This window comes from Mesocricetus auratus, unplaced genomic scaffold, assembly GCF_017639785.1.
Source record: "Mesocricetus auratus isolate SY011 unplaced genomic scaffold, BCM_Maur_2.0 Super-Scaffold_6730, whole genome shotgun sequence".
Taxonomy (NCBI): Eukaryota; Metazoa; Chordata; class Mammalia; order Rodentia; family Cricetidae; genus Mesocricetus; species Mesocricetus auratus.
Genome location: NW_024429184.1, coordinates 60,205,572 through 60,227,293, shown reverse-complemented (window position 1 = coordinate 60,227,293; position 21,722 = coordinate 60,205,572). Strand labels below are relative to the sequence as shown.

The 21,722-nt window shown below is 39.7% G+C and overlaps 1 protein-coding gene and 1 long non-coding RNA gene across 8 annotated transcripts in view; one reads left to right on the top strand and one right to left on the bottom strand.

Annotated features, from left to right (window-relative positions):
• Window positions 1–21,722, bottom strand: part of Stau2 (staufen double-stranded RNA binding protein 2) — a 264,400-nt gene that overhangs the window by 171,901 nt on the left and 70,777 nt on the right. The window lies entirely within an intron of this gene.
• LOC121138765 lies at window positions 321–7,987 on the top strand. Its single transcript, XR_005875625.1, has 3 exons — window positions 321–578; window positions 2,255–2,349; window positions 7,206–7,987. It is a non-coding gene; the product is annotated as an uncharacterized LOC121138765 (long non-coding RNA).

The following is a 21,722-nucleotide window of genomic DNA, read 5'->3' as shown; positions in this document are numbered from 1 at the left end:
CCAGTACTAGGTTAATTCCAGAACTCTGTGGGTAGAGACAAGAGTGATATTTCTGGGAGGAGAGAGGAATTTAAGGTGGGAGGAGACAAGAGAGAGATGCAGCCTGAGGAACAGTACAATCTGAGGAGCAGTCTAAGCAGTCTGAGAACAAGATCACCCCTTTGGTGTGAGCAACTCTCTAGCAGCTGGCTGCTTTGCTTCTCTGATCTTTAGCTTGAACCCCAATACCTGACTCTGAGTTTTTTATTATTATGACCAATTAGAATTTGTGCTACAAGTGTCAGAACACTGTCCATGTTCTGTTTGTAGAACTCCCCTAATAATGCCTTAAGTTCCTAGGAGGAAATATACAAAGGACACAAAAGAAATTCTGGGATAGGGTGTCTCAAAGTGATGAGTTAAAAGGCATGGCCACAATCACAGTTTCATGTCTTTAGCCACACTGAAATTAAATGGAAATGTTCAGCAGAATCAACTCAACAAAGGTCAACAGAAGGGCAAGACTTTTGAATCCAAGAGCAAGAAGACAGCAGCTAACCTGTGTCACTGAAATGCCTCCACACTGACGACTGTGCAGGGTAAAGGATGCTCTCAGAGGCTTGCTGCTGGGAACATACTGCTGGCAACCTCACCAAATATTCACACCCACTATTCTTGCCCCTTCCCTAAACTTTGTCTACATTAATCATCATGATCACAGCATTAACACAATAATGGCAAAAGGAGACACTACAGTTTAGATCATCCACACCCCCACAAACAATCTCTTTAGAGATGAGGAGGACAGAAACAGAGATGGTAACTAGCCTCCCCAAGACCACTCACTCAATGTGAGCTGGTATCTGTGCCAAGCTGGTCTCACCGGGAGCTTTGTCCAACCCCTGAATTGTGCTGCCTCTGAACTAACAAGCATGAGCTGTAAACTTTGAAGTCATGCTACATGCGAATATTAGGACCACCCAGGTCTAGCTAGACCCAGGAGATCTGACAGATGCAGAACTCTCTCTGAGCTACTGTCACATGAAAGACACCAGTTACCAAAGGGAGCACTGGGGACACTCTAAGTTGAAAGTTAACAGACATTCCCCCACCTCCCAGTTTCTTCCTCATCTCTCTTAGTCCACCTCTCTGAAATCTGAGCTGATAACTTGTAACGTGTCCCATCTCCACAGTTCAGTTGCACTGGCTTCTGTCTCCAAGAGAAGATGAGGGGCAGTGAGCAGAGGGCGTTCCTGACTTGCTCCTTACTAATTGGCACAGCTGTTGTATCTCCAGGAAGTCCACCCCTGGCTACTGGACTAGATGAAAAGGGCAGGGGGAGGAAGAGAGAGAAAGCAAGAACTGGAACAAATGCACATCTGTAGGGTGCAATATCAAGAACATACTCAATTATCTGTAGAGTCAAGAACAGAACTTAAGCACCCCACTGTGTTTTCAGCCTCTGTGTGGACAGCACTGACTTGATATCTCACCTTGCAGTTGAGGAAGCTTTACTTGCCCCACTTTCTAGTAGCAAACATTACATCCCTAGAAGAAGTCAAAGCATTGTGAGTTCTGTTTACCAACACTGTAGTTAGGCCTTTCCACTCATACCCTTGTTTTCTACACGAGCACTGCAGAGTCAGCTGCCAAGGTTATTTTCAGTGCCTTAAAACAATCTGCTCCTTGTTTTAGGAAGACTCAGTAAAACTTCTCAGGGATGCCATCTAGGCCAACTGCTTTTCTATGGGATTGTGGGTGACACTGAGTGCCTACTTGTCCAACTAGCTATTCTTGAAATTTCACAGAAATCCAAATCTTTATCTTCTTCCAAGGTAGATCTGGTAAATTTCCATCTCCCAACAAAAGCACACTGTTCGTCCAGGTTCTAAGATAATTTTTACCATGAGTTAATGTATCCTAAGGTTCTTGAGGACTTTTTTACTTCTTCACAGCTGGTGTCCACATCCCACCCATATTTTGCCTATCTGTGCTTAAAATCCATATTTGCTAACCTTGCTAGATTACCTATTTATACATTCTAATAGGTCTTAGTAAAAACAAAATATTGTATTTCAAGTATCTTTCCTATCTTTTTTTTATGTAGCCATCTTACATTTCCACACTTACTTTCCTTTCTTGTTATTCCTTTTCTACGTTCATGTGTTGGGTAATCAATTTATTTTCATGGTATCATTTCCAACATAAGTGTAAGACTAATAAGGAACTTGTCTTCCCATATGCCTTTTATTGTTCAAACTATGGTGTGCTCAAGAGGAAACACACTACAGTGTTCTCTAACTGCCTGGCAATGGAAGTCCTTGTGAAGAGTCATCAGTGTGTCTACGAAACACCCTGGGAAAACCTTGGGTAAGCACCAGTATCTTTTATGAGTCACTTGTTTAATCTATTAAAGCTCTTAGTTTGAATATAATAAAAATTACTCCACAGTTTAAGAAATGTAATTGAGCCGGGTGTTGGTGGTGCACGCCTTTAATCCTAGCACTTGGGAGGCAGAGGCAGGCGGATCTCTGTGAGTTTGAAGCCAGCCTGGTCTACAGAGCGAGTTCCAGGACAGACTCTTAAGCAATACAGAGAAACCAAAAGAAAAAAAAAAGGAAAGAAATGTAATTGAAGAATGTTTCTCAAATACCTTTTGTAAAATGGAAAACAAATACTGGTAGAGAACAGATTTTGAGATTTAGAGTGAGATGAACTGGACCCATCTATTACATAGATGCCATGGGGAAAGAAGCCTTACATCAAGACTGATTAGGAGTAAGACTGCTTGAGTCAATTTTCCCAACTTTATGCAAGTGACAATCTAGGTAGAAATTACTTCATTTTCTGTCATAGCATAGCATAGTTGCACATTTACTTAGGGACAGCTTTTCAAATAAATAAATAAATGTTCATATACTGTGTACTATAAAATCTTTTGTAAAATGTTTTAAAGAAATACAATATTAAGTTTTTACCATATATTTTCTATATATGACCTGCTTTAAAAAAATCTACCAGATTCCTATAGTAAGAAATATACTAAGACATAGCTTGTGAATTACATGAATTCTTCCACAATTCAATTCCATCTGTGCTTAACGCTTCTCTGAAAATTTTCCTTGTGCATAATATAGAAAATCTAAGTCCTTTGCAGTAACAAAACAACTATGAAACTATTTCTAGAAAATAGTTGAAATATGTCTGTTTCCCTACAATGTTAAGCCCAGAAATATTTGTTTTGAGTTTTAGAATTTTATATAGCAGGGAAGAATAAATTATTAAAAATATATATTTAATGGGGTTTTATCTTTTCATGGATAAAAGCCTCAGTGATGGCTAGGAAAGCAGTCAAATGAACAGGAGGAAAGTGGAGTGCCGCCTCTAAAGCTTCCATGAGCTCCAGAAACTGTTTTGTTACAATGTCTGACCCAGACATCTCTTCTGGTGCTTTTGCTGATCAAAATTAACTATCAGCTTTGGATGTATGCCCATGGCAAATACTCCCAAAAGAAACACAGAGACATTACATCAGCTGTGTTCCAGCAGGATCAATGTGCTTGGATGTCGAGCCGAATGGTAATTAGACTTACTGCACACTTGTAGTATTTTGTCTCTTTCATTGAAATCTAAGTGAATCTGATTGTACATCTGCATATAGTTTAATGATAACAATAACTTGTAAGTTAATAGCTATTCACCGGGATATAAAAAAAAAACTTACTTGGCATTTTCCCAGCTAATTGTTTTTACAGCTTGAATTCACTTTATGCATTAGCTGCATTCATAAAAAAGTTAACATGAAGCAAATATTTTCATACTAAATTCCATTTTCCCACTGTTGCCCAATATTTAATCTTGAGCTATATTTCTGTAAGAAAATGTTGGCTCTAACACATTATAAAATTATAATTAAAATGTATATATATATATGCCCAGGGATAGGTATACTTAATCAATTATTTTATAAAACACATTTTATCTTCTCTTCTGCAATAAAATCAGCCTAATGGATAGTTATTTTGTTTCATATTCTCACAATCATTAGAAGTAAATGTAGGCTTTAAATAGCAACTGTAGGGCTTTTAAAATGGATTTATAGAGCTAGGCCTGGCGGTGCACACCTTTAATCGCAGCACTGAAGAGGCAGGGGAGGGGGACATCTGTGAGTTGAGGCCAGCCAAGTATACATATGAAACTCTTTCTCAAAATCCAAACAGAAAAACTAAATATGGAAGTAAAATTACAGTTTATTAGCTGGAATTGCATCCCAGAGATTGGCTGTCAGATTTCAGCAATACAAGGATTGTCATATCAATGACAGTAATCACCCTCAGAAGTTCCAAATCTCTTCTGCTGTTGGTAATATATTTTAGGGCTTTCACTCCCATCCATACTAGTTTACCATAGAGTCCACACATTTTCTGATTCAAGGATTTGTTTCCAAACAAATGCAAAGAAGATCTGTACAGCTACTTGAATCGTATGTACAAAAATGTAAAAAGAAACTTCTGCTACAACAGATGAAGAACTGGAACCTTACAAAACTCCTATATACTCCTATTTTTTTAATTAGTGACCTGAGTTAATGTTCTAAATTTATAATTTGCAAGCATCGTGAATTAAAATGTTTTCTACATAAATCCTCTGCAGAATATCACAGGACTAAGGTCATCTGTGCTCCCCTTGTCCTATATCACACAGACAATCAAGTGTTTCTACCATAACAAACACTAAGCTTAACAATGTCAACTCCTCCTTATTTTTGTCATGTGTCCTGAAGCAAAGCACAGCACCAAGTTAGTGAAAGACCACTAGAAAAGATGCATGTTAGCATCCAGTCTGGCAGGAGAACTTCCTCACAGGAAGGGGCTGGAAGAATACTTAGAGCCTTGAAAGGTTAATGATTTATGCCTCTGATTACTATGACTTGTTCTTACTCACAATAGGGGTACGACTGAATGTGTCACATTCTGATCTACACACAAAACAGCTTTTTAGGATATTCTGAACAAGTCCCTCAAGATCTCTTAATATTCCCAGAGGGATGTTTACATGAGTTGAAAAGCACATGAGAGGTTGGAGAGTCTCTTCAGAGCTTTACCAGCAGGTGACACATGGCACCAGAACACCAAAGCCTCCGGAAGTCACAACTGCTCTCAATCCGTCCTTCTTGGCAACTAGCCCAATAGCCTTCTTAGATACACCGCAATGTTTCTATGATGCTTCAGCCCTTCCAGTGCTTTCTGTTATTAGCCACTGGCTCCAAGAAGAACCAAGGGACCATGGCACTAGCACCACACTATCTGCTTAAAGAAATCCAGGGAAGAATTCAATCCTATAGGCGAGAACTCCAGCCTTCCATTAGACACACGGGACAACAATTGTGTCTGGTGGATCTGAGGAGCAGGACGTGGAGAGGGTGATTGAATGGAGTCAGTGAAGTGACAAATGCTGTTAATGAAGTCAGATGTATGACAAGAGTCAGACATGTAGAGCCGCGAGTCTGTCCTCTGAGTGCCTCCAGCACTGCTCACACAAGGAAACCAGTTTCAGACCTCTGCAGGAAATAAGGGTCAGTCAACAGTGTCGGAACACTTCAAAACAGCAGGCAGTAGGCAGAAATGCACAGAAAAACACAGACTGTGCCATTTCAAAAAGTAGACGCCACCAAATACACCTCCAGACATTGTTAATGAAAGCAACTGAAAAGTTTTAAATTCTCTTTTCCATGTCATAAACAGCATTTATTTACATAGGCTCTTCAGTGACCTGTCAATCACAGTTAGCAGTCTATCAATTAGTTTCTCTTTGAAGAGATGTATCTTGAACAGAGAACATGAGAATGTCAATAAATCATAAGGAAATAAAGAGGTAAGCAAGTCAATGTTTTTGGTAGCTGAAGCCAAGAAAAAGCCTGGGAAATTAATAGGTAATACGCTCCCAGGAAACTCAAACTGAGAAAAAGCAGCAAGCTTTGATGAGAATAATACCTAAGATGATTAAATATACAGCCCCAGCATTACTGCCTAAGAACCTAAATCTCACCTGAAATAAAGAGAAAAGCTGAATGCTGAACCTGCCTATTCCCATTGCAGCAAAAGAAGAAGAGAAAAACATGCAAGAAAGAGGACAAAGGGAGTTGACAGTGGCAGGCATGCTGGTAAGATCAGTTCTAGACAGCTTTAGAAATTCAGAATAACAGACACCAACATGACGGACTGATTTGGTCTTAGTCAGGATTAGAAGGAAAAATAATTTACTTTTGTTCTAAAGTGGACTGTGTGAACAACTAACAAGTCCAATACTACCAAAATGTCTGTGCTGATTTAGAGAAAGTCTTCCATGTGCTCTTAAAAAAACAGGATACCAGCAAAACTAAAGTCATTCAAATCCAGGGAGTATAAGGTTCCTTAAGTATATGAGAAAGCAATGGAGAGTTCTGGAAACCTGAGATGTATATGGGAGTGCAAAATGAGTTGTAAACAAATGCTACTTGTTGTTTTTGTTACTATCCTTTTTAAAAATCACTCAAGAGAACAAAAGAAAGGTTTGTAATTAATCTTATTTACAGTAGAAAAGCTTCTTGTGAGCCCTTGTGAGAAACCTGTAGTCACAGGCTGTGAGTCAGGACCCTGAGAAAATATACCCTCCAGGACAGTGATCAACACTGACAGCAGCGCAGCCGCGGTGATCTCTCAGGAAGCCCAATCCCCCCAGTTATGCGCAAGGAATTCCGGCCAGAAAGCAGACACTTCAGAGCTGATGAACTCTGATAGTGTCAAGTGGATAAAGGGCTACACTCCTAATCTTATTTGTCACTGCTTTCTTGTTTTGTCAAAAGGCAATGCTAGTCAAATGAAATCACCATATCCTTTTACTTCTCAAATTCAAGCAGGCCAGGACACGCCAGCAAATACTGGAAAACCTTTTCTGACACCATGTAACGAGAGTAAATGACGCGCATGCTATTCCAAGGGTGACACTCTAGGAAAGATGCAAGGAGAGTGGCCTCTGCTCACAAAAGGAAAGCGGGGAGTCGCAGTGTCTGGCATCTAGCATGACGTCTAGCACTTAGAAGAAGTCCAATAAATAGCTAAGTGAGGGAGCAACAGCTAACACGAAATGGTTTACTGGATGCCAGCACTGGACATTCAGTAACTCATTTAATATTTCCAACGGCCCTCAGCAGTAAATGCTATTAACACTTCTGTTTTCAATCGCAGAAACTAAAACAGACTCCGGATGTCTTGGCATAATTGGAGCTAGCTTTCAAATGCAGGCTAATCATACAACACACACCACTGTCCTGCTCTTGAGATGAGAGGATGGTTGACGGCGAGAGTGGAAAGCAGACTCACAACAGCCATGCCCACAGTTTGGAGAATGGTTGACTCCAAGTGAGAGAAGCATGTGGGGCCTTGTAGAGGAGGACGGGAACACACCCTGAGTGTGACCTCTGAACCTGCTTTCAACCCTGAGACATATGAGAAGACTTAAAAACAGCGGCTGACAAGGAAGGGGAAGGGGCCCAGTACTCAATGCTGAACCACTGGCAACGGATGGATTCTGGGATACGGGGAATCACTGTCGTAAGTGGAGTACTCACTGTTGAGCCTACCAGGCCCCAACAGACAGCTCCAAACTCAAAGTTACACAGACCGCCCTGATTAAATTCAGCAGGTTACAAACCAAAACAATTAGATATGAATGTGAGGAAGATTTGTAGAGAAAAGGGGAAATAGGCAGGAGTAGTGGGGAATGGGGAAAGGTGGGAGATGAGAGTGGTAAATATGCATTACATAATAAGCGAAATTGTTAAAAATATAAACAAACAAGCAAATAAATAAACCTACAGTCTGGGGCTGGGGGGATGGATCAGACATCAAAGGCCTTAAACTGTGTCTCCAAACCCACATAAAATTTTTTAAAATTTTTTTAAAGCTGCCAGGTAGTGGTGGTGTACACCTTTCATCCCAGCACTTGGGAGGCAGAGACAGATGGATCTCTGAGTTTGTGGCCAGCCTGGTCTACACAGTGAGTTCCAGGACAGCCAGAGCTACATATAAAGACCCAGTCTCAAACAAACACAAAAGCAAAGGTGCTGGCACATGCTTATAACCCCATCCTATTTGGCAAGCTCCAGGCCAGTGAGGGACTGACTCTGTCTCAAAAAAAGAAAAGGGAGATGATGACATGATGTCTGAGGAACAACACACAATGGTGTCCTCTGGCTTCCAAGTGCATGTGTACGTACACACACACACACACACACACACACACACACACACACACGATTGTAAATCAGTAAGGAAGTTATTAAATAAGAAAAAGTTTAAATTCAGTTTACCAAGAAGGAAATACAAATGACTTTACATGTATAAACTGTTCATAATTAAAGAAATATACTGCAAATCAAAATGCCAAAAGGTATCGTTTTCATCTAAGTTGCTGAAAAACTTCAGGCATTCAAAGAGCTTCACCCCCAGTCTAGAGTAACTTGGTGACTTGAAACCACTCTTTTAGAAATCAACATGTTCCTCTCAGATTTCAGTCAGAGCACGTCAAGGTTTTGTTGGAAACCTGCAGTGAGTCTGAACTGTATGTGTAACTCAAGAGGACAAGCTAGAATTCTTCAGTGACCGAAGCCTTACGTAAACTTAACTTCCAGTCACATATCTGACCCCACTTACTCCACTCCAGGACGCCGCCCCCTCCTGCTGCTTCACAGGTTCATCGGCCTGCATCACTGCTTCTCTCTAAGCTCCACCTTCTTCTTTGTTCAAACCACACCTTCTCAGTAAGAGCACTCTATGAAAGTTATAACACCATTCCTTACTATACTCTATTTTTCCACCATCGCTTTCTAATCTACTATGAAGTGCACCTATATTTTTTAATTGCTGTCTAGCATGTAAGCTTCACCTGTGCTAAATGAATGTACTACACACACACACACACACACACACACACACACACACACACACACACACCATTGTTACAGCAAACATGAAACAACTGAACGTCCAAAAATACAAGTTGGGTTAAATAAATTATGGAGTAACCACACAGTGGAATACTAAACAGTTCTTAAGTAAATGAAGCAGAAATTGTTTCTAGTCTGACCAACTTAAGCTCTGACTGGAAAAACAAACAAACAAACAAACCTTCTACAGGACACTATAAACTCTGAATAGAATACAAAACACAAACTTGTTTCAAGTCTCTAAAGAGTGAAAAAATAGTCTGGGGTCAGAGTTAACATCTTAAAAACTGGTAAGACATGAGAATCTGGGAAACAGGGAGAACCCTAAGAAAGATATTCATGGACACCCACAGCTAAACAGTGAACTGAACTCCTGGAAACTAGTTGCAGAGAGGGAGGAGTGGTAAGCAAAGGGGTCAAGACCGGGCTGGTGAAACCCACAGAAACATCTGACCTGAAGAAGGGGGAGCTCATGAACCCCTGACTGATAGCTGAGAGGTCAGCAAGGGACTGATCCAGACCCCCTGAACGTGGGTGTCAGTGAGGAGGTCTCGGTATTCTTTGGGGCCTTAGGCAATAGAGCAGTATTTATCCCTGGCATCCAAATGGACTTTGGGAGCCCATTCCACATGGAGGGAGGAGAGGGCCTAGGCCCTGCCCAGGATGAAATGACAGACTTTGGAGATCCCCCAGGGAGGGCCTTACCCTCCCTGGAGAGTGGAGTGGGGATCGGGTGGGAGGTAAGGGGGTCGGGGGAGCGGGGGAGGAGGGGAGGGAGAAGAAGCTGGAATTGACATGTGAAGCAAGCTTGTTTCTAATTTAAATTTTAAAAAAGACATTATGGGGGGAGGGGAATCCTAGATGAGACCCAGACAGAGAGCCCCACATTCTATGCACAAAACTCACCCAAGCGCTAGCTGACACATGAGCTACACATGCATGGAGTAGATGTAGCTGAGACACTGAAATGTGGCTATTGTCTGGGGCAGAAGAAAACAAGCCTTGTTTGTAGGCTGTGGACAATGGAACCGGCTGCTCAAACGCTTTTTGAAAAGTCCTTCACAAGTCTGAGTTTTGGAGCACTTCCTATTTCCAGCTCTGGGGTTGTGGATGCTACACCTCTACCAGCTGCTTCTGTCTTAAGAGAGAGTGGCTGTGCTGCTTGGAACAAGAAGCACTTGAAGGCTGGAGAGATGGCTCAGCAGGTAAAGAACCTGAAGCCAAGCCCGAGACCTGAGCTCAACCCCTGGGACACATGTGATGGACAGAGAGAACCAGCTCTCCCAGTTTGTCCTCTGACCTACACACACACAAAATGCCCACAAAATAAATGAAAAAACAAACAAACGTATTTTTTAAAGGAAAAGAAATACTTGGGATTTTAAAGCATGTTTTCTAGTATACTAACAACTTAGGTCATTTGAAATAGTCTTCTGAAAAAGACTTAGTCCACCAGAGTAACTTCAACTGAACTGACATTTTAGGTAGAATTGTACAATGAAGTTCTAGATTTCATGTGACATTTTTGGAATGTCACCATCTCAGTTTACTTATTTTTAGAAAAAGCTTCTCTGGGGGAAGAAAACTGGCTCAGAGGGTCAGTACACTAACACCAAGCTCCAGGGCCTGAGAGCTCAGTCCCCAAGAACTGCATGGTGAAAGGAGAGAGCCAACTCCTGTGAGTTGTCCCCTGACCTCTACATGTGTGCTGTGGTGTCTGCACTCACACTTTTACAAATAAATAAATCTAATTTCAAAAGTAAACTGACATTGCTGACCAGCCTGAAGGACCAGCTCGTTATCTGTTACAAATTCATCAAATAACCCTAAGTCAGACCATTCACTAAGATCAACCAGGGGTCACCAAACTTCCTGAGAAGACCCACAGAGCAAATACTTTCAGCTCTGCAAGCCAATGCCTAGGGTATACCTCCTCAGCCCTGCTGTAGAGCTGAAGATGCCAAAGAGTGTGGCTACGGACCAAGACTTCTGATGAATGGGAACTGCCATCTATCTTTCATATAACTTCGACATACCACAAAATATGACTTTATTTTTTTATTTTACAATGTCAAACTTAAATCATGGGGTGATAGGGAGATGGGCAGTTCTTGGTTTGTCTTAGGAGCAGTTTGCCAACCCCCAGGTTAGAAATGTGGTTACTGGAAGCCCTTGCCAAAGACTTTTTTTTTTTTTTTGGTTTTTTGAGAGAAGATTTCTCTGTGTAGCTTTGGAGCCTATGCTGGCACTCGCTCTGTAGACCAGGCTGGCCTCAAACTCACAGAGAACCACCTGCCTCTGCCTCCCAACTGCTGGGATTAAAGGCATGTGCCATCTATGCCTAGCCTTGCCAAGGACTCTTAGCAACAGAATTTAAATGACTATGCCACCATTTACTATATATTAAACTGTAAAACACCATCACCTGCCAAAATAATAACTGAACCAATGCTATGAAAGCTAAAATAGTGTAACCTTAAAATTTAAAAAAATGGGAGGCAATAGACAGAAAATTGTTATTTTATTATACATTTAGGCATCATAAATTTCACACAGAACTAAACTCACTCTATATAATTTTGCTTATTGAAGTTATTAGTTACTTTTATGCCAAACTTGGAACTCCATTAACCTTCAGTGTGATTCAGTATTAAAATATGGCCACAAGAATCCTGGCATTTTCGTAGTTAATCATGTTCCATATGGTAATACCAAACATCAAGACTGCCAAAGGACAGAGTCAAGAAAACTGTATTCTACTTCTGACTTACCTTCATTAATTGTAGTTTATCTTTTCTGATGTTTTAACAAAATTATTATGAAAAGATCTTGCAAATAAAAAATGCTACATACCAAAATAAACCAGACCCAAAGTCTATACATCTCAGTGAACTTCTATGTGGTCAGAATAGCCATTCTGAATCTTACCTTTAAGCAGATGTTGAGTAAATCACAGAAGCCTCCATTTCCTCAAGGCTGCTCTACCATCACCTATGTCACTAACATGACACAATACAATCCGTGACCTACTAAGTCTGAGAAACGCTATACATTATATGTATCTCCAGACTCATATGCATGCAAATTTGAGTTCTGAGACATCCTGCAGCAAGAAACCTATTGGTTTACTTTAATACTATTCAAAATTACACAATTACTTTCTTTTGGTGCAAAGCTTAGTAATATTCAAGAAAAGCTCAAAGTCTTTAAAACACACTTTGAAATTTCTTTTAATCTCTAATACAGGTAAGATAATCATCTCTTTGGGAATATAGGGAAATTCTAATAAACTTAGACAAACACTCTTCTGGGGAGACATAGTTAGGCTTTATTCTTCCCATTTCGCTGCTATTCTCTCACCGAAGTTTCATAGTTGATCCAGACATACCCACAGTCACACTTCTATTGCTTCTTTATGCAAATGTGGCCATCTCTTCCGACATAAACATTCATTTCTCCTACCCCTCCCTGAATCCTTCAGGGTACTCCTGAAGGATCGAGCCACATCCTCCCCTCTCCAGCAATCTTCTCAAATTCCTGTTTCAGTTTGTTTATCTACTTTATACTATGCAGTATAGGAGGGTAGGGGACACGATGTCAGGGTGGGATGCAGGGGAATGCAATTTGAAAGAGGTTATCATGAAGAGGAAGACTGAAGTAGGTCACACAAGAATACAAGTATCTCTAACAATGGCATTTTGTTGACCTGGGGGGAGGGATGCCCTAAGGTAGCTAGAGTGAAGAAACTTTGGAAAGGTTATGAGGAGGTTCTATAGAGAGCACAGCGGCTACACCCTTGACCCAAGAACTGCAGTGAAGGAGGAAGGGTATACCAGCATAGCCAGCCAGATCCAGCACTGGTAATCAGTGGGGTGACAGACCACCAGACATCTGCTGAAGTGAAATGGTAGGTCAGAGACATGTGTACATGCAGCCAATTCCCATCCTTAGCTCTACTCTCTATCACTATCGGGGTATAGTCTCCTATAACAAACACATACTTGATGATTCCTCTTTGATGTCTTACAAACATGTCGATGCTCAAAGCTTTAACTGCATTCCAAATCTGATTAAATTGTATTTTTCTACATAAGCAAATGGCGGTAACCTCTACCCACTACCAAAAGCTAGAGATCTGAAAGCTTCTCACATTAAATTTTGAATTGACTTGAGATTCCACTTAAACACTCTCATGCCAGGCAGCTACACTCCTAGAGCCCAACCCCACACACTGGGGTAGGCTTTGAGGTTTTAAAAGCTCGGGCCATTCTCAATTAGCCCCTGCCTGCATCTCTGTCTTATGCTTGTGGATCAGATGTAAGCTCTCAGCTACTGTTCCAGAGACACGCCCTCCTGCCTGCTGCCATGCTCCCTACCGTGATGATCGTGAACTCTAACCCCTGGAACCATGAACCACCAAACTAAATACTTTCTTTTTATACTTGTCTTGGTCATGGTATTTTGCCATGAAATAGAAGTAACCAATGCACAGCTTCATGTTAGGGGACAGCAGTTGCAGAAGAGATGGTCTATGCAGCCTCTGACACATGCATTGACAGCAGTTGCAGAAGAGATGGTCTATGCAGCCTCTGACACATGCATTGACAGCAGTTGCAGAAGAGATGGTCTATGCAGCCTCTGACACATGCATTGACAAGGGAGGACTAGGGAGTCCCACCAAGCAGGCCCAGTTCTCAAATCACTTTGTTTTTATGTTCTGTGAACTATTTCATGTTTGAAATCTTTTATGAGCTTGATGTTTGTGCTACTGTTATTCCATGATTAATGACTAACAATAAAATCCACAGTAAAAAATACATTACAGTATATCACTATAGTGCACCATGCAAGTTTATTAGAGGAATGTGCATTAGTTGCATGGAGATTGTTATAACACATTTTGAATCTAAAAGAGAATTACATGGGTTTCACATATCTACATGCTCACTTAAGAATCTCACTAGAGCTGGGCATGCCTTTAATCCTAGCACTTGGGAGGCAGAGGAGTATGCAGATCTGTGAGTTCGAGGCCAGTCTGTTCTACAAGCTCCAAGACATCCAGGGCTGTTACACTGAGAAACCCCCACCTCAAAAAAAAAAAAAAGCAAAAAGCCAACAAGGAATCTTAATAGCAGCACCTCTAGCAGGTAAGACTGTAGACAACTACTTAAACTAAAAGTTTAAATAAACCTATCCCCAAAGTAGACAGAAAACAAGGAGTCAAAAAGGAGAGATGACTAAGCACTCAGGAAGTTGAGGCCAAAGACCGAAATGATTTCATTAGACTACACAAGTGAGAGAAAAAGGAAATAAATACCTTTTTCTCATCTCTGCTCTCAACATGGTAATAGGTATTCAATTAAACACCTAATATGCAATTTACCTCTGCCTTTAAGATGACCGTATTTCCTTACTATAAATGGTTACATAATGACTCTCTGAAAAGTGTTGGCTTTGGATTTGGGTTTTTTGGGGGGGGTATCTTGTTTTCATAATATGAGGTTTTTAAAATATTTATTTTATGCTTTAATTGTGTCTATGTGTAGGAATGTGCATATGGATGCAGGTGCCTAGGAAGCCAGGGATGTCAGATTCCTCTGGAACTGGAGTCACTAACAATTATCAGCCGCCCAACACAGAATACAGCTCAGATCCTCTACAAGAGCAGTTTGTATTCTTAACTGCTAAGCCGTCTCTCTTGACCCATTATATGAGCTTTTTGATGAAGCCATCCTAAAACATGCTCTTAAAGGCATGTGTCAGAGGGGAAAGCTTTGTAACAGTCTCTAAATTTGTCTTCCAATTCTTTATTCTGGGAGTTAACAACCTATGGTTTTACTAGAAATTTCGAATGAAAGATTTAAACTAAAAACATCCAATTTACCTAAATGATACAGATATTAAGTTCATAACTCAACAGCATGCAAACACTGTAAAAGCTGATTCCAATGACAAAGTCATGCTGCCCTCTAATGGTTCAAGAGTAAATAGTTTGACCTGAACTATACCAGGAAGGCCACAAGCACAATTCCTTATATTGGAAACAGAAATATTACAGTAAATGCCAGAGAAAAGGAATTTCAATTGTGTGTGTCCCCAAGGTCAAAAGATTAGCTCTGACTGCTCTCTCCATACTGAGATTCTTTACCACAGCAGACTCCGAACCACATTTGCCTATGAATGCTTAAATCAGCACAAAGTACTCCTGTGTACTTTGCAACAGCTTCTGCAGTTCACCTTATTTTCAAAAATAAACCAATGACAATATAATTCAAGCTTAAATGTCTGAGTAATATTAAAGAATTTGGAAAATATATAGTATTGTGTATGCCTACAAGTATATGCTGGTACGCATGTACGTGGAAGCAGACAAAGGCCATCTGGGTTGACAGTGTGTGTCTTTCTTGATCTTTCTCCACCTTATTATTTGTAACAGGATTTCTCACTGAGCCCAAAGCTGGAGTCCACCTGTCCCTCCACCTGCCCCTCTACTATGGTGACTTTTATGCCCACCAAGTCTGGCTATAACTTCAGTAATGGGGATCCAAACTCTTGTCTTCATTCACACACAACAAACGTTTGCCAATTGATCAACGAGGGGCCACCAAACTTCCTGAGAAGACCTACAGAGCACATACTTTCAGGTCTGCAAGCCAATGCCTAGGGTATACCTCCTCACCCCTGCTGTAGAGCTGAAGATGCCTAGCCCAAAGAGTGTGGCTACGGACCACGACATCTGATGAATGGGAACTGCCATATAAATTTTGAAGATGTTTTCATGTCCTTATCAGTCATTCATGCCTCTTTAGACAAGAGAATCTAACACATAATTTTGTCCATCTTTCCTGACTTCTTGTCAAGGGTTGTAAACACTTCTTTATATGCTCTGGATGCAAATTACCCTTCAAATACATATAGTGCATATCATCTTTTCTCCTGGAGACATAAGCTGTACTATTTATGCTCTAAAATATCTTATTCCTAGAGTAGCAAAAAATTCTTCCTGGAAATTTTATGCCTCCAACTTTTTTTTTGTATAATCTATCTGAAATTACTTTTCTTCCTATAGAGTAAGGTAAAAACTGAGGGTCTTGATTGTTTCTCTGTCTAGATATCCCCCTGAACTGTTGGATTCCTGTGAAGAGACACCATGGCCAAGTCCACTCTTATATAGGAAAGCATTTAATTGAGGGCCTGATTAACACTTTAAGATGAGACCCAGTGCATTCAGGGTTGTATGGCGGTAGAATTCCTTTCAGTTTCAGAAGGCTAGTCCATTATCATTATGGTAGGAATGGGGAGCATGGTGGCAGGCAGGCAGGCATGGTATTAGAAAGGTAGCTGAGAGCTACATCCTCATCCATAGGGTGGGGGAGGGGGGGCAGATACTGGGCCTGGCATGGGCTTCTGAAACTTCAAAGCCCACCTCCAAACCCATGACACACTTCTACTCCAGCAAGGCCATACCTCCTAATCCTTTTCCAACAGTCCCAGTCTCCAGAAACTAATCATTCAAATATATGAGCCTATGGGGACTATACTCATTCAAACTACCACAGCACCTTTACTGGAATTAGTTTTGAAAGAACTTAATGACCACGTACAGGGATCTATTTCTTTTCTCCTTATTTCAGAAATCAGAAAGCTTTTTCAAAGGGCCAGACTATAAATCTCTGGAGCTTGCAGGTAATACAATTGCTGCCACAACTAATCAACTCTGTCATAGTAGCTCAAAAGCCACAGACAATACGCAAACAAGTGACTATTGATGTGCTCCAACAAAATGAACACACACTAATATGTCAACATCACCTAGCTTCATGTGCTGTTATCTTTCTTTTTTAATATTTTTCCAGATATTTAAAAATTGAAAATCTAGTACCCACCTGCCAGCTGAACTACCCCGCTCACAGATTCTTTTCTCCAAGGCCCACCCTGTAGGGAGAGATCTACATACCCATAGCACTATCACCCTGTGCCCTGGTGAACTCCTACTGCTCAGATTCAGGCCACAGCAGTCAGAAGAACAGTTATAGCAACAAAGGCCAAGCTAACCCCAGAAGGCCAGCGTCCAATTTGCACAGAGACTTCCTACTAGATCAGAGCTCACCACTGGCCAACAGAAATCCAGGCCAAAGAGACTAGAACAAAGAGGAAACAGAAACCAAGGAAAAAGCACCCAGCCAACAAAGGCAAATTCAGAAATCAGGACCATCCCAAACACACATGCCTAAGCACCAGTGCAGGAACACAGTCAACAGCCAGGACAATATGGCACCACCAGAGCCCAGCTATCCTACAACAACAAGACCTGAATATTCCAACACAGCCAAAGCACAAGAAAATAACCTTAAAAACAACCTTTTGAAGATGACAGAGTTCCTTCAAGAGAAAATAAAAAGCTCCCTTAAAGAAATCAATGAAAAGACAATAAAAAAATTGGAGGAAATCAATAAATCCCTTAAAGAATACAAAGAAAAAAAAAGCAAACAAGCAGCTCAAGGAAACTGTTAACGACATGAAAATTAAAATATAAGCAATAAAAACCCTCAAACTGAGGGAATTCTGAAAATAGAAAATCTGGGTAAATGAACAGGAACTACAGATGCAAACATCACTAAAAGAATATAAGATATGGAAGAGAGAATGTCAGGTGCTGAGGATACCATAGAAGAAATAGATTCATAGATCAAAGGAATGTTAAATCTAAAAAAAAAATCCCTAACACAAAACATCCAGGAAATCTGAGACACAATGGAAAGACCAAACCTAAGAATAATAAGAACAGAATGAGAAGAATCCCAGCTCAAAAACCGAGAAAATATATTTAACAAACTCATGGAGGAAAAATTTCCTAACCTAAAGAAGGACATGCCTATAAAGGTACAAGAAGCTTACAGAACAGCAAACAGATTGGATTAGAAAACAAAGTCCCTAAGCCACATAATAATCAAAACACTAAACATACAGAACAAAGAAAGAATACTAAAAGCTGCAAGGGAAAAAGGTCAAGTAACATATAAACATATAAAGGCAGACCTATTAGAATTATAGCTGACTTCTCAATGGAGACTAAAATCCACAAGGGCCTGGACAGATTACTATACCCAGCAAAACTTTGAATCACCACAGATGAAAAAAACCAAGATATTTCATGACAAAGTCAAATTTAAACAATACCTATCCACAAATGCATGCCTACAGAAGGAAAACTCCAGCCCAAGGAAGCTTACTAAACTCACAAAAACACAGGCAATAGATAATCTCACATCAGCAACATCCAAAAAAGGGAAACATACACTCACATGCATACACATATACATATGTACTCACACTCACTACCATTACCACCAACAACAAAATAACAGGAATTCATAACCACTGGCTTTAAACAATCAATATTAATTAATGAACTCATTTAGCCAATAAAAAGACACAGGCTAATAGAATGGATACAGAAACATGATCTATCCTTCTGCTGCATGCAAGAACACACTTCAACATCAAAGACAGACACTACCTCAGAGTAAAGGTTGGAAAAGACTTTCCAATCAAACTGACCTAAGAAGCAGGCTGGTGTAGCTATCCTAGTATCTAACAAAACAGACTTCAAACCAAAACTGATTAAAAAGATAGAGCAGGCATTTCATACTCAGTAAAAGAAAGATTCAAGTAGATGACATCTCAATTCTGAACATCTCTGCCCTAAATGCCAGGGTACCCATATTTATAAAAGAAAATATTACTAAAGCTTAACTCATAGATCAAACCCCACAAATTAATATGGGAGACTTTTAACATTCTCACCAATGGACAGATCTTCCAGTCAAAAATATAACAGAGAAATAACGAAACTAACAGATGTTATGACTCAAATGAACCTAACATATCTACAGAACATTTCACCCAAACACTTTGGAATATACCTTCTTTTCAGAACCTCATGGAATTTTCTACGAAACTGACACAAAACAGTCAAAAAGCAAGTCTTAACAGATACAAGAAAACTGAAATAATCCCCCTGTATCGTATCAGACCACCATGAATTAAAGCTGGATTTCAACAACAGAAAGACTACAAACACATAGAAACTGAGCACCTCTACTGAATTATCATTGGGTCAAGGAAGAAATGGAAAGAAATTAAAGACTTCCTAGAATTCAATGAAAACGAGTACATAACATACAAAAACTTATGGGACATGATGAAAGCGGTGCTGAGGAAAATTCATAAGCACTAAGTGCCCTCATGAAGAATTTGGAGAAATCTCATACTAACAACTTAACAGCACACCTGAAATCTGAAGATTAAAACAGAGCAAACATACTCAAGAGGAGTAAATATCAGGAAACAAACTGAGGGTTGAAATCAATAAAATAGAAACAAAGAACAATAGAAAGAATCAATGCAATGAAGAGCTGGTTCTTTGTGAAAATCAACAAGAAAGACAAACCCTTATCCAAATTAACTAAAAGGCAGAGAGGATATCAAAATTAACAAAATCAGAAACAAAAGGGGGACATAAAATCCAAAGATTCATTAAGTCATACTTCAAAAGCCTATACTCCACAAAATTGGAAAATCTAAAAGAAATGGACAATTTTCTCAATAGATACCACTTACCAAAAGTTAAAGCAAGATCAGATCAGATAAACAATTTAAATAAACCTATAACCCAAAAGGAAATATAAGCAGTCACAAAACGTTTCCCAACCAAAAAAGTCCAGGGCCAAATGGCTTTAGCACAGAGTTCTACTAGACTTTCAAAAAAAGAGCTAATACCAATACCTCTCAAATTATTCTACAAAATAGAAACAGAAGGGATATTGCCAAATTCATTTTATGAGGACATAGTCACACTGATACCCAAACCGCAGAAAGACTCAACAAAGAAAAAGAATTACAGACAAAATTTCCCTCATGAACCTTGATGCTAAAATACTCACAAACTGAATCCAAGAACATCAAAAAGATCATCCATCATGACCAAATAGGTTTCATCCCAGAGATGCATGGATAGTTCAACATATGAAAATCTGTCAATGTAATCCACCATAAAAATAAACTAAAAGAAAAAAAACACATGATAATCTCATTGGATACTGAAAAAAGCTTTTGACAAAATCCAATACGCTTCCATGATAAAAGTCTTGGAGAGATCATGGATATAAGGGACATACATAAACATATAAAGTCAATATACAGCAAACCAACAGCCAACATCAAATTAAAGGGAGAGAACCTTAAAGCAATTCCACTAAAATCAGGTACAAGATAAGGCTGACCATTTTCTTTCTATCTATTCATTATAGTACTTGAAGTTTTAGCTAGAGCATAAAACAACTAAAGGAGATCAAGAAGATATAAACTGGAAAGGAGGATATGATAGTATCATAAGTGACCCCAAAAATTCTAACAGAGAACTCCTAAAGCTCATAAACACCTTCAGTAAAATGGTTAGATACAAAATTAACTTTTAAAAAATCAGTACCCCTCCTACAGACAAACAAAAAAGAGGCGGAGAAAGAAATCACAATAGCCAGAAGTAATATAAAATATCTTAGTGAGCCGGGCAGTGGTGGCACACTCCTTTAATCCCAGCACTCGGGAGGCAGAGGCAGGCAGATCTCTGTGAGTTCGAGGCCAGGCTGGACCGACAGCCTCCAAAACAATACAGAGAAACCCTGTCTCGTAAAAACCAAAAAAAAAAAAAAATATATATATATATATATCTTGGTGTAACTCTAACCAAGCAAATGAAAGCCCTCTAGGGCTTTCAAGTCTTTGAAGAAAGAAATTGGAGAAGATATCAGAGGATGGAATAATCTGCCATGATCATGGATCAGCAGGATTAACATGGTAAAAAATGGCCATCTTACCAAAAGCAATCTACAGATTCAATGCAATCACCATCAAAATCCCAACACAATTCTTCACAGATCTTGAAAAAACAATACTCAACTTCATAGGGAAAAACAAAACAAAACAAAAACAACCTGGATACCTAAAACAATAAAAGAATTTCCAGAGGCATCACTATCCCTGGTTTCAAGCTGTCCTATTGAGTAATAGAAATAAAAACCACATGGTATTGGCACAAAAACAGACAGGTTGATCAATGGAATCAAACTGAAGACCCAGAGGTAAGTCCATACACCTGTGGACACTTGATTTTTGACAAAGAAGCAAAAATTACACAATGGAAAAAAGAAAGCATCTTTGAACAAATGATGCTCGTCATACTAGATGTCTGCATGTAGAAGAATGCAAATAGATTCATATTTATCATCCTGCACAAAACGTAAGTTCAAATGGGTCAAAGAGCTCAACATAAAATCTGATATACTGAACCTGACAGAAGAGAAAGTGGGGAAGGCATTGGCACAGGAGACAACTTCTTGAACAGCACACTAATTAATAAATGGGATCTCATGAAGTTGAAAGGCTTCTGTAAAGCAAAGGACACTATCAATAGGACAAAACGGCAGCCTGCAGAATGGGAAATATCTTCACCATCCCATATTTGACAGAGGGATGATATCCAAAATATATAAAGAAATAAAAAACACTAGACACTAACAAACCAAATAATTTTTAAATGGTATACAAATCCAAACAGAGAATGCTCAACAGAGGAATCTCAGTTGGCTGAGAAACACTTACAGAAATGTTCAACATCCTTAACTATCAGGGAAGTGCAAATAGAAACAACTGAGATTCCATCTTACACCTATCAGAATGACTAAGATCAAAAACA